The sequence below is a fragment of the Mesoplodon mirus genome (assembly GCF_964341445.2).
Source record: "Mesoplodon mirus genome assembly, chromosome: 6".
Classification (NCBI taxonomy): domain Eukaryota; kingdom Metazoa; phylum Chordata; class Mammalia; order Artiodactyla; family Ziphiidae; genus Mesoplodon; species Mesoplodon mirus.
In genome coordinates this window covers 65,060,164-65,076,481 of record NC_138982.1, presented here as the reverse complement: position 1 = coordinate 65,076,481, position 16,318 = coordinate 65,060,164, and positions in this window count along the sequence as shown.

Sequence of the window (16,318 nt, the reverse complement as noted above, 5' to 3'; positions counted from 1 at the left end):
TCCTAATTAATGGAAAAACAGGTATATTCCCTGAAAATTCTTGCAAAAATCTGCTTTACTAATTTATCATTTCAATGCCCCCATACTTGGCGATAGACTTTAATAAAACTAAATCAGCTGTTTCCCATACTCCTGCAAACTTGACACAAAAGTCAGTGTCCACATTATTTCAGCTTTCTGGAGTGGTCCTAAATAATTTATGCTACCTGTTGCCAAACTATTACCCACTTTACAAGGCTGGGTTCATTTCTTTCTCATCAATGAAAACTGTCAGGATCTTATCAAACGCAGGTCAGAATTTTTCTCACTCTCTGGTTTTCCAAGAATCTTACATTATTTATATATAATAAAGTGAGTTGATTTGCTTAAGTATCTACCATAATCTTTCAAATAATGCTAATTCACTTCCTATTAATGTGTTATATTAATGCTATATAATATAATATGCTATATTTATGAATGCTATATTCACTTCCTATTAATATGCAGTTTGACAACAGAATGTGACTATGTATAAATTAATGCAGTTTGTTGGTATTATTCACAGGTATCAGTAATTATTACCAAGCTGAGAGTTGAAGAAATTCAGGGGTACTCTTTGTGAACTAAAAAATAATGATTTAAAATTTAAGGATAAAAAGGATAAAGAAGAGGTGGTAACTAAATAGATAATTAAAATATAAACATGAATGCAATAATCTAGACCAGGTTAATATTTGGAAAAATGCAAAAGAACTTTCCTAATATTTCCAGAATTTTACTGTATGCCTCTCACACTAGACTCAAGATTTATGTTTTGTTTAGGCAATAGAGAACAACAGATCACTAGGGAAAATTTATGGAAACCAAAAAGTGGCTGTTTAATTAGCAAAGAATACAGGTGCTAATACTGATGGAGGGAAGGTACCTCTCCATTGTCAGGAGAGAAACAGCAATGGGAGGTTAGAAGGTGGAAGTGAGTTTTTCTTAAAAAAAGATGTGATAGAAGAAGAACTAAGCCAGAAAAAGAGGGAAAAATAAGAAGAAAACAGGCAGGGGAAAATTTAAACTAACCTAGGTAAGGAAGTCAAGAAATTGTCACAGGTGTGTGTACAAAGAAATGAACATCAGCTGGATTAGACCAGTGGCACACTGTATGATTTGTGCCCTTACAAATTTTTATGATACAAGTCCTGAGACTATATAAGATACTCTGTCTAGACACTGCCCCAGAATAGCCTAAGGTTTGCATAAACTCTTCTGGTATTTTTATTTCAATCCTATACATTGGAGGTTGTGCCTTAAATACCTAGCAGGATTATCACAGTTACATTGTTTAAACTATTTTATTTGTAAATATTTCCATATCTACTCAAATATCAGTTTCTTAAATTGTGCTTTTTCATGTATTGGTTTTTCTAAAGATTATTTCATTTCACTTATTTATTTCAGTCAACTTTTCAAAATTCAAACATATGCATGCATTTTAATTTCTGCCTATATTATATAACATTGAATTTTGCACAAACATTTAATGCATTCACAAATAAAAGAGGGCTAGTGTTTCATATTGCTATTTAGGAGGCTATTAAATTATTACACATAAACAGAAAATATTCTAAAGATATCATCACTTTTAATATTTCAGCAGTTGTTTCAATTACACTATAAAGTGTAGGAATATTGCCAGTTAACTTTAAAAGAGAGCATAATAGAGGAAATGGATTTAAAATGGCTTAAAATTATTTTTGTTTAATAAAATAATCTATGCCTTGGGTTCACCCTTTTCAATCCTGTCTACTTTCTGATTCTTATGACCCTTAAAAGGGGTATTGTAAATGACTGAACAGAACATTATATGTGATTTTGTGCTGGAAAATTGAAACAACATGTTATCATGGCTAAACAGGAGCTTTATGGAAGTAGCAAATAGTTACATGATCACTAAAGTATAGCTGTCAATGGAAATAGAAACCTGCAAGGAGCCTGTCATAAAAGCAACAATTTCAGATTCACTAGTGTTTAAAATTAAAGTTTAGTAATTCATTGTGGATATTTCTCCTTAAAGGCTTTCAGAAAGTTTCTTACTTTCACTTAGCATTTTCACCTTTTTTTCTTAATGTCCTGCCCTTCAAAATGAAAATGTGCTTATTTAAGATCAGTAATGCAACTGCTATAAGGCTGTGTGAATAAAGCACTCTAAAAACGTTGAATTCTGGAGCTTCCCTGGTGGTGCAGTGCTTGAGAGTCCGCCTGCCAATGCAGGGGACATGGGTTCGTGCCCTGGTCCGGGAAGATCCCACATGCCGTGGAGTGGCTGGGCCCGTGAACCATGACCGCTGAGCTTGCACATCCAGAGCTTGTGCTCCACAACGGGAGAGGCCACAGCAGTGACAGGCACGTGTACCAAAAAAAAAAAAAAAAAAGAAAAAAGAAAACAACAACAACAACAAAAAACCCATTGAATTCTGAAACAATGGTCAGTCAATTGTTATTTATAGTCAACACTCTATTTTTTTAATTTATTTATTTTTATTTATGGCTGTGTTGAGTCTTCGTTTCTGTGTGAGGGGTTTCTCTAGTTGTGGCAAGCGGGGGCCACTCTTCATCACAGTGTGCGGGCCTCTCATTATCGTGGCCTCTCTTGTTGTGGAGCATAGGCTCCAGATGCGCAGGCTCAGTAATTGTGGCTCACGGGTCCAGCCGCTCCACAGCATGTGGGATCTTCCCAGACCAGGGCTCATACCCGTGTCCCCTGCATTGGCAGGCAGTCTCTCAACCACTGCGCCACCAGGAAAGCCCCCTCCACACTCTATTTTTAATTCATTGATAGATGAAATATATTAGGTAAGTCAATTTGACCAATAGTTTTTCTTTTTGCTCTTCTGGAGCACAATTAGCTGATGGGTGAACCTGATTAGAGACATGACAAAACTTTCAAGTAAAAGTGCTTGGTGAAAAAAAAAAGGCTATTTAAATAGTTGTACATAAATGTATGACATTATACTGTCTTAAGAAGATGAGATGAGAAGGAGGTTTAAGAAATTGGACATTAGCTAAAGGAAAACGTTTTGGAGAAGAAGTATTTGGGATTTAAAGCTATATATATATAGTTTGTTTAGCATGAAATACATCTGGACTAATGTATCTGTGGATATATGTGTGAAATATTACAGAGCGACCTTTAAGAATTTGTCTGGGGAAAGAAAACTTCAGAGGAGTTGATAAAAATGATTGGGGTTTGAGACAAATTAGACAAACAAGGAAGGTATTGCATATAAACAGAAATAAACAATTCAGATTGAGAAAATTTAAGAGAGAAACCATTTGGAACTTAACTTTTTGCCCACACAATATTTTAAGTACTGGAGGAACATGGTTTTGTGATAACTGAGTTTAAGCTCTTTCCTAAGCAACACTGAATACAAAACCATAAGCCTCACATAATAAGGGCATCGTAATATTACATATTTTTCAAAGTTAAATTTCCAAAATAACATTTTTAAAAGTTTATGCTTTGTGATTAACAAGGATAAGCAATATGTCCATAGGCATTGGTTTTCATGTGATTCAGTAGATATTACTGCAAATAACATATAAACACATAACATGTTTTGTATACACTAAGCAAATAGGACATAGGATAGAGATATACATGTATGCATACTGCAGTTAGTAGGCAGAAATCTACATATTCAGAACAACATATTTTAGAGTTATTTATTAATATAGACTTATTATTCAAATCTAACAGAAAAAGAATATTTCATGACTAGAAAATAGCTCATTTTGTTTGTGAGAGTACTGATTATATTTTGGGGGAATTAGTTCACCATGAGACAAAAGCAAGGGAAAAAGAAAAGAAAACCCTGCTTGTGGAAATAACAGTGTTGAAAGTATGAAAAATGATGTTTCAAGATCTACAAATCTAGTCTCCATATATCTTTTCACCATAATCTATAACCTCATTCTTCTAAAGTATGCATTCCTACCCTAAAACACTGTCTTTCTAAATATACTATGGTCTTACATGCCCCAGACTTCTGTTCATTCTGTTATTTAAAGATGGAAGACTCTTCTAACACACTTTCCCATACATGTAAAAATGTCTGCACTCATCAGTACATATCTCCCATTGCTAACTACTCCACAATGTCTTTCCTAATTCTTTAACTCACAATTATTAAACCTTTTCCTTTTATTTTCATAGCTCTTTGCTTATTCCTCTATTCAGAGCAAACTTTAATATGTTAAAATATGTTAATATATGTTTTATTGTTTACTTGTCATTCTGAATTATATGTACCAAAAAGTTTGAAGGAAAAGCAGAAAAGAAAAGTAATAACTGAGATGAGATAGAAATATCAAGAAATCAAATATCTTTTGTTAAGTACAATTTCACTGTTAGGATTTTGCCCCAGAAATATAAGATATATGTCTATAAAAAGGCTAATACATGAATGCTCATAACAGCTTTATTCAGATACCAAAAAAAAGAGAAAAAAAGAAAAAAACAACACAAATAAGCCAAATATCTATCTACAAGAGAATAGATAATCAAATTGTGCTATTTTCATACAAAGGAATGAGATGCCACTCAGCAATGGAAAGGAATAAACTTCTGATGCATGTAAACATTTGTAGACTCTCACAGGTATTACACTGAGTGAAAAAATCAGAAGAGAAATGTACATATGATATTATTCCTTTATGTGATGTTCTAGAACAGATACAAATAACATGTGGTAAAAATATTCGGAAAAAGGTGGAGGTAGGTTACTAAGAATGAGTATGAGAGAACTTTCTGGAGTGATGAAACATTCTATTTATTGCTAGTGTGTGGGGTACAAAGGTATATGTACTCATCAAAACATTAGACTATACATTTAAGATGCATGCAGTAAAACTATGTAAATATTCCTTTAAAAGATCTATAAAAAGAACTGTTGAATTTTATTTAGTACCTTTACTTTTTTCTGTAATATAGGTTGGCAAATGTGAAACTATTATCTGTATATTCAAGGTATTAAATAATAAGTAAATATACTGAAAATAATAGGAACCAGAAAAGATACAAATATAGAAAGAGAAAAGGCTAGAATGTACTCTGTGATTGGAATTAGAGTTCTCTGTACAAACTCATTACACACACACACACACACACGACACACACACATTTGATGGTAGACAGTTCTCTATGACTCTTGTGCATTTTTGCCCATTTTCTAAGAAAAAGTATTAAAATCATTTGCTCCAGATAGCTTTCCAAGAATGTTTTTATAGCATTCACTCTGGAGGGATAAACATAAGGCCTCCCAGGCTCCCTCTGATCAGGGTAGTAAAGACTCACTCAGGGCCAAATGTGGGCAGATTTGCTACCAACTGCCTTATAATATTGGGAGTTTCCCTTAGCTCATGTTTCATCAGTTGTGACATAAAACCAACTGTGTGCACAGTATCCACTTGGACCCACCTCCAAATCACCCCGAGGGGGTTGGAGGGAAGAGGAACTGATGGGTACAGGAAGCTCTTAATGCCCACTGTGCCATGAGGAATAAAGTTCTCTAATCCATGTATCTTGTGTTTTCTGCCTGCATCTATGAACCCATGCAGGCTAACTTCTTAGTTTAACTTAGTTTTCAAGTAGAGTAAAATTTCAGAACTCACAGTTCCCTATAACACCCATTTGTTTTCTGGATTTTTCTGATGAGAGGGCCTAAAATCAATGACATAGCTATCCCATAGATGACCATACCTAAGATTTGCAAGACCATGCAGATATTGGTCTTTGAATACCATTCAGCTCCAAAAGGAAACAAGGTTTCTTTAAGAATACACTGAATCCATGGCTAGTTTAGGTGGAGAGAAAGTTAAAAAGTGCTAAAGAATGATGGTGTCAAATCTTAACCGAGTGATTATATTTAACATCACCAACTTTGAGGACAAATCAGTATCATTTTTGCCTCCTGATGTGATACACTGAGAAGAACACATCATTTTAATACTATTCCTGCCTAAATAGTAAAACCTAAATCTAATCATGAAGAAATATCAATAAAGAACATTCTACAATATAAGTGACCTGTGCTCTTCAGAAATATAAAAGGTCACAAAAAGCAAGGAAACTCTGAGGAATAATTCTAGCTTATGAGACTAGCAATACCTCACAAATAACTGCAAAATGTGACCTTTGTAGATAGAACATTTGACCGTGGGACACCAAATGACTATGCTTCCAAATGACCCATTCTGCACTGGGAACTGATGACCTGCCAAGTCTAATGAGCCTGTGGCAGATGGAAATGGTAAAATTGGGATCAAGCATGAACAGGATGAGAGGACATGAGTAAGCTGCATGAGTTGGTAGTCAAGGCCTCCACACAGCTGCACCCAGGGCTTGAAGCTATTGTCATCTGGGGTGTTTCATCTGTCTAGCTGAAGAATAAAGAAAAGCCCAAGCTAGGTTATGGATGAGTTGATTGGTATGTGTGAGCAAGCTGAAAACGTACAACTGCCTCATAGTCACACTCAGGTATGGCCTTAAAAGACATTGGAGTGGGAAAATCTTCCCAATGGGCAGAACTGAGAGCAGTGCACCTGGTCATCTACTTTGCAAGGAAGAAGTAGTGGCCTGAGCTGAGAATATATACACACTCCTGGGCAGCAGCAAATGGCTTGGCCTGGTCAAAGGCCTGGAATGAAAATTTCTGGAACATCAGAGGAAAAAGGGTCTGGGGTAGATCATGTGTTTGAACATATGGAAGTGGACACAAACTTGATGTTAGGCCAATGTATGGGTAAATTAAACTGAATACTAAAAAAAAAAAAAAAAAAAAAAAAAAAAAACTTTAAAATCATGTTAAATGCAATATTGATCAGTGGGGCTTTGAGAAAAATTAATTTGAAACATAAAAATGAGGACAATTTTTGACTTACTCATATTCATGAATGTGTTGTATTAAGGTAACTATCAAAAATTAACTTATAGAAAGTTTTCATAATAAAAGATTATGTATCAAGTCCATTCTCAAGATCAGTAAAAGAAAATAAAAGGTCTTAGAAAAGAAAGTTTTAAAGAAGTCCGAAAATACCCTGAATAACAGTCTCCTAATGGTTTTGAAGTATGTACCAAGTGTTTTGTAATTTCAGAATTGTCAGTCTTAATTACATAATTAATAAAGCATTTTAAGTACCAGTAGGAGAAAGAGTTTGTAAACATTATAGATTTTCACAAGGGTGACAATTTATTATAGTTTAATTACTTCATAGATGCTTATAGACAGAGCTCCCATGAAGCTGAACCTCCATACAGTTAGGCAGGACCTGAAACTCTACTGTCACTATTTTTTTGTCAACATAGAGGTGAAATAAACAAATGCGATCTAAGTAAGACTGTACAGCTCACAAAGAACTTTTCCAAGTGGCTTAACTCCCCCGTTGCACATAGTCTTTGCATTTCCAGTTATAGCAGCATCTTCCACCCCCTACCATCCCCTTCCAATTAAAACAGGATTTTTAGAAATGGAAAGTTTTAAGGTTAAGCTTTTTATTTCTAACATAACATTTTTTTTAAAGTTCTTATATTTTTAACTGAAAAATAATTGCAAGCATATGAGATCAGAGGTTGGGTTTTGGAGGGTGGGTGTTTGTTTTTCTAGGAAAAAGGGATATGTTTTCCCAGAAATAATATTATGTGCCTGCCTGAGCCTGTAGGTATCCTTTCTTTAATCTACTTTGCTTTCTCAAGGGGATCAGATGTAAGGCCTAACTCTCCTCATTTGACCCATGGTGCTCAGCTCTCTTGATGAGGATAAATATAACCTGCATCTGCCTGCTTCTTATCATCCCCATATTGCTTTCCTACCACCTTTTCCTGAACAAAGTCCTTTGCCATTATCTACCTCAAGTTCCAGAGCTTGGAGATACTGCATCTCCTCTCACAGTACACTGGAAGAGGGAGCAGATGGTGCTAGTAGCACTCTTAGATATGATGCTGGCTTTGGACAGAACTGATAGAATAAAATCCTCTGGGAGGATCAGAGAGTCTTAGAATATTTTTGTAAATAAAAAATAAATAAAATAGATTTTATCCAGCCTCATAGGTAACTGAAAAAATCAAATGACATGTAATTTTATTTTATTTTATTTTATTTTTGTGGTACGCAGGCCTCTCACTGTTGTGGCCTCTCCCGTTGCGGAGCACAGGCTCCAGATGCGCGGGCTCAGTGGCCATGGCTCATGGGCCTAGCTGCTCTGTGGCATGTGGGATCTTCCTGGACTGGGGCACGAACCCGTGTCCCCTGCATTGGCAGGTGGACTCTCAACCACTGCGCCACCAGGGAAGCCCCGACATGTAATTTTAAATCAGCAATATCCTGATGTTATTCAAATTATTCAGAATATTCTACAATATGAAAATAACTTTAATTAAAATGAATATGATCCCATTTGTCAAAATCTACAAATATCACTTTCAGGTGGTAGACTATCAGACATATTTTTATTAACATATAGGTTGATTGGTTGAATCTATCAATGAACAATAACTTTACTGACATCTACTTTCAAAATTTTAATGAATGATTTTATATAATTTTATACCTGAAATTAGTCATATAAATTTCATATAGAATGTGAAAAAGTGAAAAATCTGGATAAGATGAGATAAACTCATTTAATAAATATGTGTATTTAAAATGTACAGAGAAATTTTACCTTGATGAGTTTTTTGAGAAATTAATTTTTAGGTGACATTTTGTGTTTCAGAATGGCTAAATCAGGAAAAAGTCCTCTAACCTTTGTTACTCTATTAGAAAATAACATCTGAATGTCCCCAGGATGAATTTAACCAAAAATGTGAAAAGAGCAAGGGCCAGCTAGTCATGGGTGAAATGAAGTCATGGGTGAAATGTTAATCAAGGCAATTTTGTAGTGAAGACATGTGGTGATTGGGAGAATATATAGCAAATGTGTAAGTAAAATGGCTGTAAGCAGAAAAAATGTGATTGCTCGTGGAGAAATAATCCTAATCGTGATACACCATACATAATTGATGACTTAATCTCAGCAAAAGCATTGCTAAATACTTTGCATACATCATCTCATTAAACTTTCACACCAAACTTATAATTCAAGAAAAAAAAAAAACTAAAGAAACTGTGAATGAGGGAATTTAAGTAAAGTATCCATGTTCCCAGAATAGTTTTGAAGCTATGATTCATTCTAGATTTATTTAACTACCCAGTGTTTGCTCACAACTCGGATATTTTACTTCTTTCCTCTGTACCACACTGCACTATACTGTCTCCTATTTCATGAATTGATTCCCTGATACTGTATATTCCATGTGTCTTGACAGAACAAAGTAGAATAAATATAAGACCAGATTTTTAATATCTAGATTTTTTTATAGTTTGGGAAAATGAATTTGCAGTAACAACTTAAATTCAACTCAATGTATCCTTTTCCTGTTTTTTTCTGCCACAAATGTAATTTCATCCCATCCTCCCTATGCACACATGAGTTCCTGCAGCTGAAAGTGACTAGAGTAAAATATAAGACCATACTGAATTGTAATCCTTTAAATCCTGATACTGCCCGGGAATCATGACATTTTCCTAGTCCCTACTCTCCAAGATAATTTTATACCTTCCCTTTATTTTCTCCTTTCTTCAAACTTTCATCATCTTTTTTTCCCATTCTGTTGCTTGGCTGATATTTTTGCTTCCTATTCCACAATGGAAAAAAAAAAAAAAAGAAGTTAGAAGAGAGTTTTTCAGAGACTCATTACCACATCTAGCAATTAATTCACTTCTGTTTGTAGTCATATCCAACTTCTCATTTATTATTATGGATGAACTGTCCAAGTTCCTATCAAAAGCAATCCTTCCATTTTTTTTGCACAAGATACAATACTCTTGTTTTTAAATGCAACACCCCAGTGATTTTTCTCTCTTTCCCACATCACGAATTTTCTCCATGCTTTCTGGATCAATATGGTCAGCATACAAACATGCTTTGGCTTCTTCCCTTTAAAAAGCCCAGCTCCAATACTACCCCATTCCTCCATTCCCTATTCATTCTTTCTTGAAAGATCAAGCGTTTCTCCCTGTCATTTCACAGAAACTGATTTCCACTTTTCTACATCTATTGGTCAATTATCAGTCCACATCTAACTTGATTTAGCAGCATTTGTAATAATAGTTCAATCTTTCCTTCTCGAAGCTCTTTTATTGGCAAACAATATCACACTCTCCTGGTTTAACTTCTAATTCACTGTGTGGTTTTCTTTCTCATTTGCCGGTTCCTCCTAATTCTCAACACTGTAGTGTACTAGGACTCAGTCCTCAGCCTTCTACATTTCCCTTGTTCTGCATTACGGATGGAGGAAAGTCAAACTTAAAATAAAAATGGAATTATTCATGATCAACGGTGGAAATATATAGACTTTAAAAATCCTTAGAATAAATGGAAAGAAAAAAAAAACTTGCAACCACTATTAACAATTCATCAATTACCAACTATATTATTATAACTGTATTTAATGATTTTTCTAGAATTAAAATTTAGAGATAAATACTTAAAACTGATATTGTGTGTTTAACATATTTAATTGGATACTACTTTGTGGCTTCTAAGATTCTACCTAAACATATCTATGGTATACAATTCTGATACTATAAAAAACATTTACACAAATATGTATATCAACATATCTATATCTATATTACTCATTGTCCATATCATTTTTATGCTAGAATTGAATTAAATGGAATATTTTGAAAACATACTTGAGCGTTTAAATGTGATTTCAGTACCTCACCCAGCATATAGTAAGTTAAGCTAAAATATTTGTTAATGTCATAAAATAACCTCAAACTCCTACTATATTTTAACTATTATTTGTGTTGGTCTGTATTTGAAATTATCTAGTTAGGCATTTATATAAGTAAAATGTGAGATAATTAGAAACATATTTGGGAAGAATAAACTTGTTTTTCCCTAGAAGTATCTCACAAACATATTACTTATTAAAGTGAACAGTTGTGAAATCTAAGGAACATGACAAATAGTCTCATATTGAATGTTATGTGGAAGACTAAGAGATCATATGCAGACTTAAGTGTCAATCTATATACATATGTGTGAATAATATATGTCAATAACCTAGGCTTTATATATTGATTAAGAAAATCTAACTTGCATTAGACTTATACTGAATTTACATTAATGCTGCTTATATGGCTTCAATTCAACTTAATTTCCACTAATGTCTTTCACAAGGGTTTCTAATAAATCACTTCTTCCCATACACAATCTGTGTGACTAAGTTTTAAAAATCAAATTCATAAACTTTATTTTATTAAGATTAAACTTTCCTCCTATTATTTTAGTCTACTGAACAACTTTAAACATAAATCTACCAGTCTACATAATAACTCCTTCTTATTCTATATTAATCACATCTATGATAATCTTACATTTTATATTATCACCTATGATACTAGTAAAACAATTTAGTAGGAAACTGTCAAGGAAAGGCCATCAGTGAATATAACAAGCAAAGTTTGTCCAGATTAAAGCTTTAGTTTTTCAAAGGTTGAACTCAAGTTAATTGTAGAATTTTTTAACTTGGGGTTCTCTTTTCAAAATGCAAGCTACTGTATAATCAATAACACTATCTAAAATGAAACACAAATTAGTGTGGCACAACTTGTTCCTTAATGAACAAATAATGGCTTATCTATATTTTTTCAAGTACTTTTTATACTATTTATAGGTTTATTGAGTCATTTAGCCTCCACGAAATATGCTTACCACCCACTATGTGTGAATCTCGGCTCTAGGTACAAAGGAGGTCTTCCCATCATTTACTTGATCCTCTAAAGTGCAAGTGGTAGATAGAAAATATTTTGAACCTAATAATCACACTCTCAACTGTCTTTTTAAGAAATCTTAACATTCCTGTGGCCAAATTTATTGCTTTACAGTCTTTTATTTTTCTGGCACCAAATTTCTTACTACGAAATAAATTCTTCCATTTTGTATATTACTCTTAACTCTTGATTATCTATATTAGTTTCACATTTCTCCAACCATAGATTTTTTTTCATAGAAGTAAGATAAACTTTAGTAAGTACCCAAGTCTTTAACCAAAAAATTATATATTGTAGTTTTTAACGAATTACTGTTCATTACCACGTAATGAAATGACAACACTAGCAATGACTGATGAAAGAATAGATATGGGATAAAAGCACCAGCATCTCTCTCTCTCTCTCTCTCTCTCTCTCTCTCTCTCTCTCTCTATCTCTCGGCATTTGAAACGTAATAATTTGCATTAAAAAAAAGTCTTCATATCTTTCTGTATATTTCATATACATTTTGAGTATCTGAGGCCTGTTTAACAAAATGTAGCTGGTTTGGACTAAAGTTATTATAATAATTAGTATCGCTATTTTTGTCTTTGTTGAACATGAAAAGATTTTTTGTGAACATCAATACTCACTTTATTCATTAGACTGATCAACTGTATTACATCCTTCACAACCATGGAGTAAGGACAGGAGTTTTACATAGATCTATGACTCACCTCTTCAGTTGAATATACTCTGAAAGTGAATGCTGGGAACACCTGCATTTCTATAGAGATTTCCCAGTGAAGTGAAGTTTAGCTGCTATTGCTGGGTGCCTCTAAACTGCGTTGCACATCAGTAAGGACTAGAGAATGATCTTTAAGATACTTCTATTAAAATTATTCCAATTATTATTCCAGGGTTACAGTTTCTAAAGGAATTGGCTTGTATTTCAATCCAAAAGAAATTATTTTCCTTCACAATTTTTGAAACCACCTGCATCTGTAGTTGAGCTTGTTTATTTTTTTTTCTTTCAGGAAAGAATATACCATCCATTGCCATTACAGGATACCCATTAAATACATAATTAACCTATAATTATGCTTTTTTGTTAATTTTTCTGATGATAGTTGTTTCATTTTGCTTTCTGTCACAAAGAAACTTGGCCAGGCATACCCTCTAACTGAAATGAATACATAGCATAGCATGGAAAGCTGGAGGCTGCTAGGCGAGCATCTGAACTCAGATGTAAGTGGTGGAGAAGCTGGTAGAGAAGCAGAATCTGGTATAGTAGAGCTGAGCAATGTCATGGCTACCAGAAAAACCAGACCTTGTGGGAAGGGCCAAAGGTGAATGGGAGAGAACTATCTAGAATATATGCTGTAGGAAAGAAAAGAATGTGCAATTTCATGAGAAGAATGGTTATAAAAGGATGAAATAGGCTATTCTGTGAAGAGAATGGTGTTACTAAAGAATGAAAATATCTATTGTCTAGAATTGTATAACAATCATAATCGGTGAGACGTTTTCTGCTGTTATGAAATTAGAAGCACCTGCTGTTACTGGTAATAACAGCTCCTGACCCGAGTATGTCAAATAAATTTTCCAAGCACTGAAAATTACTGTTGTCATGGGGAACTGCAACTTTCCAGGAACGAAAAGAACTTTTCTGTAGGATTTTGAACAGTTTGAATTGTTGCTTTTTAATATGTTACCATCATCAAAGACAAATGCTTATGTCTAGATGATGAAGTTTGCTTACAATATAACAATCTTTAATATCTGGGAAAAAATCGTCTGGTCAGGGATTTCAAGTTGGGTCACTGTTTTTCAAAGACCTATTGTTTTCAACGTTTCAAAATGATATGTTTGTATTAATTGTTGTTGGTGGATGGCGGGAACAAAAAGTGCCCACAGAACTGAGAAGGTATCTTGAGACCAAAGAACGCGGCAGACAGCTCCATGTAATCAATGGGTCAGTTTATTACAAGGTAACTTACTTACAGGGTAAGATTGGGTAGTTTACAATCCAGATGCATTCACAGCTGCGTTCTGCACTGAGGGGCCACTGGGACAATTTTATAGTTAACCTAGGGTATGAGTTATGTGCTTGAAAACAGGAAGTGCCTTGCTAAGTCAAGATTTATGAATGGGTAACTAGTCTCGTGAGTACTGGGAATACATCAGCCAACGTCTTCATCATTTGGAGACTAACAGAGCATAGAGGCTAGCTAGACCTAAAGATCATTAAAAAATATCTATTAGCTAAAAGCCCTGGATGACTGAGAAGAGATTTACTACACAGTACAGCCCTAGGTAGGGTTAGTGGAAGGACAGGAGGAACTGAATGGGCCCAAATGACATCACTTATGCTAATAGCTCTACAGCCATAAAAACTGGTATATTCATTAACATTATAAAACTGAACAAATGTATAATTAGAGTTAGGTAGTTTATCGAATGACATTTCTTTGATTAGTTAGATAAAAATAATATTATAAAAACAAAATGACACTAAGATTAAAGGGACAACATTTAGTTAGAATAAAATGGTTAAATTATATATATTTATAAGCCATATTAAATTTAGCACAATGCTTTGTTAATGTTGATATTTTTTTATTCCTTATTGCAAAATATATTTCCTATAACACAATCAAATGAAAATTCAAGTAGGAGATATTTTATAAAATTGAAGTTTTTAATTATTATAATTGAAGGTAGTGAGAAATTTGAAAGACTATGAATAGCAGTAATGAGTAAACACAGTTATCCAGGTAACTAATTCATTCCTAGTTTATCTATTCAACATAAATGTATTGATCACCTAGCATATGTTACTGGCAGAGATGGCATTAAACAAATCTGATGAAAAAACTTTGCCCTCAGATATCTTACATAATATTATCATTACATATCCCTTACATATTAATTAGTTACATATTACATTAAATATTAAGATCATGACTCCTTTAGCAGAGATCTATTTGGCTTTAGATTATAAAATCTTCAAAAATTACTGTTAGAACATTTCCATCACCCCAAAATATTCTGTATCTTGGTTGTGGTGGTAGTAATATAGGTGTATATACTTCTCAAAAGTCATCAAAATGCACAATTAAATTTTATAATTAAACTGGACAATTAAAACGGGAATAAAAATTAAAGTTGTATATAAATTGTGTCTTAATAAAGTAGATTTTAAATGCTTGATGAAATATTTTTAGTTATATACTATAATAATTACACATACATACCTAAATTTCACAAGTGTATATATTTTTGATGTGGATGTAAAAAGAAACATAGAAAGAGTAAGAAGGAAGTATGGCTTGATATATTTTGGGAACTCTAGGTCAAGCGTTAGTATATTTGTTGTATTTTAGAAATGTCCCTTTTATTTAAAATGAGGTTATTTCATCTCTGCCCTTCAGATCCCTAGGATGACATTACTGATGTCACTAATAGATGGTATAGAGAAGGCCTCCTAGGAACTTTGGATGATATATATATAAAAATTCTATTATCTTCCTATAAGGATATTTACCTTTCTTTGGAGCTTTCATTTTTAGGAATAGTTTATAAAGAGACAATTTTTTTTGCAAATAAATGAAGAAAAATAAAAATTAGTTCCTCTTCTGTTTATCTGATGCTTAAGTTCTCAGTTGTAAGGTTTAAAAGAACCAAAAAGCACATATCCTACCTGTGATTAATGATAGGAGCAGTTCAAAAGAGAATTTATAGATAAAGCCTCTGTGAGTAGCTATCTAAGTCTGTGCCATAAATTATAAGTGGTTGGGATTAAGAGAATATCAGAGAAGAAAAACAAGAACAAAGGCTGCTTACCCGACTCCTTTTGACTGAATCAAACAAACTGATATTGGCCTAGAAACAGAATTATCACCATTAACCTGAGATAGAAATGATTCAAATGTCACACTGCTAACAAATAAAATAAGAAGGCTGATGTGTTTCTGCTATTTAAGGTTGTTTTAAACAGTACAACGAAGCTTTATGTTGTAATTACATAAAATAAATGCGGTGCTATGTCTCTCATGGTAGAAATAGAGAAGACAATTAATATGAGTAACTTAAAACAAACTTGCCAAAATATGAATAATTACGATTTCTAATAAGACCAGTCTTTTATTACAGCTCTGTTTCTATACACTTGATACTTTCTTTTTTTTTATCTCCTTATACCACCTTTCCCTTCATTTTTCTTATCCTGTAAACATGGACTTATACCTCAGAATTTAGCTCATGTCTTATTTCATCCAGGAAGCCTTCCTTGCTTCAGTCTCTACCTCTGCCCAGAGTACACGTTTATCCTGGGTGCTCATAATGAATGGTGCATGTTCCTCACCCAAGACAGTTATCATATGGTATTGGAGTTATATCTTTACTGATTTATGTCCATCATTATCAGGGAGCTCCTTAATAAAGGAATTGCCCAAAAAGTGATTTCTAGAAAGTCTTCCCTC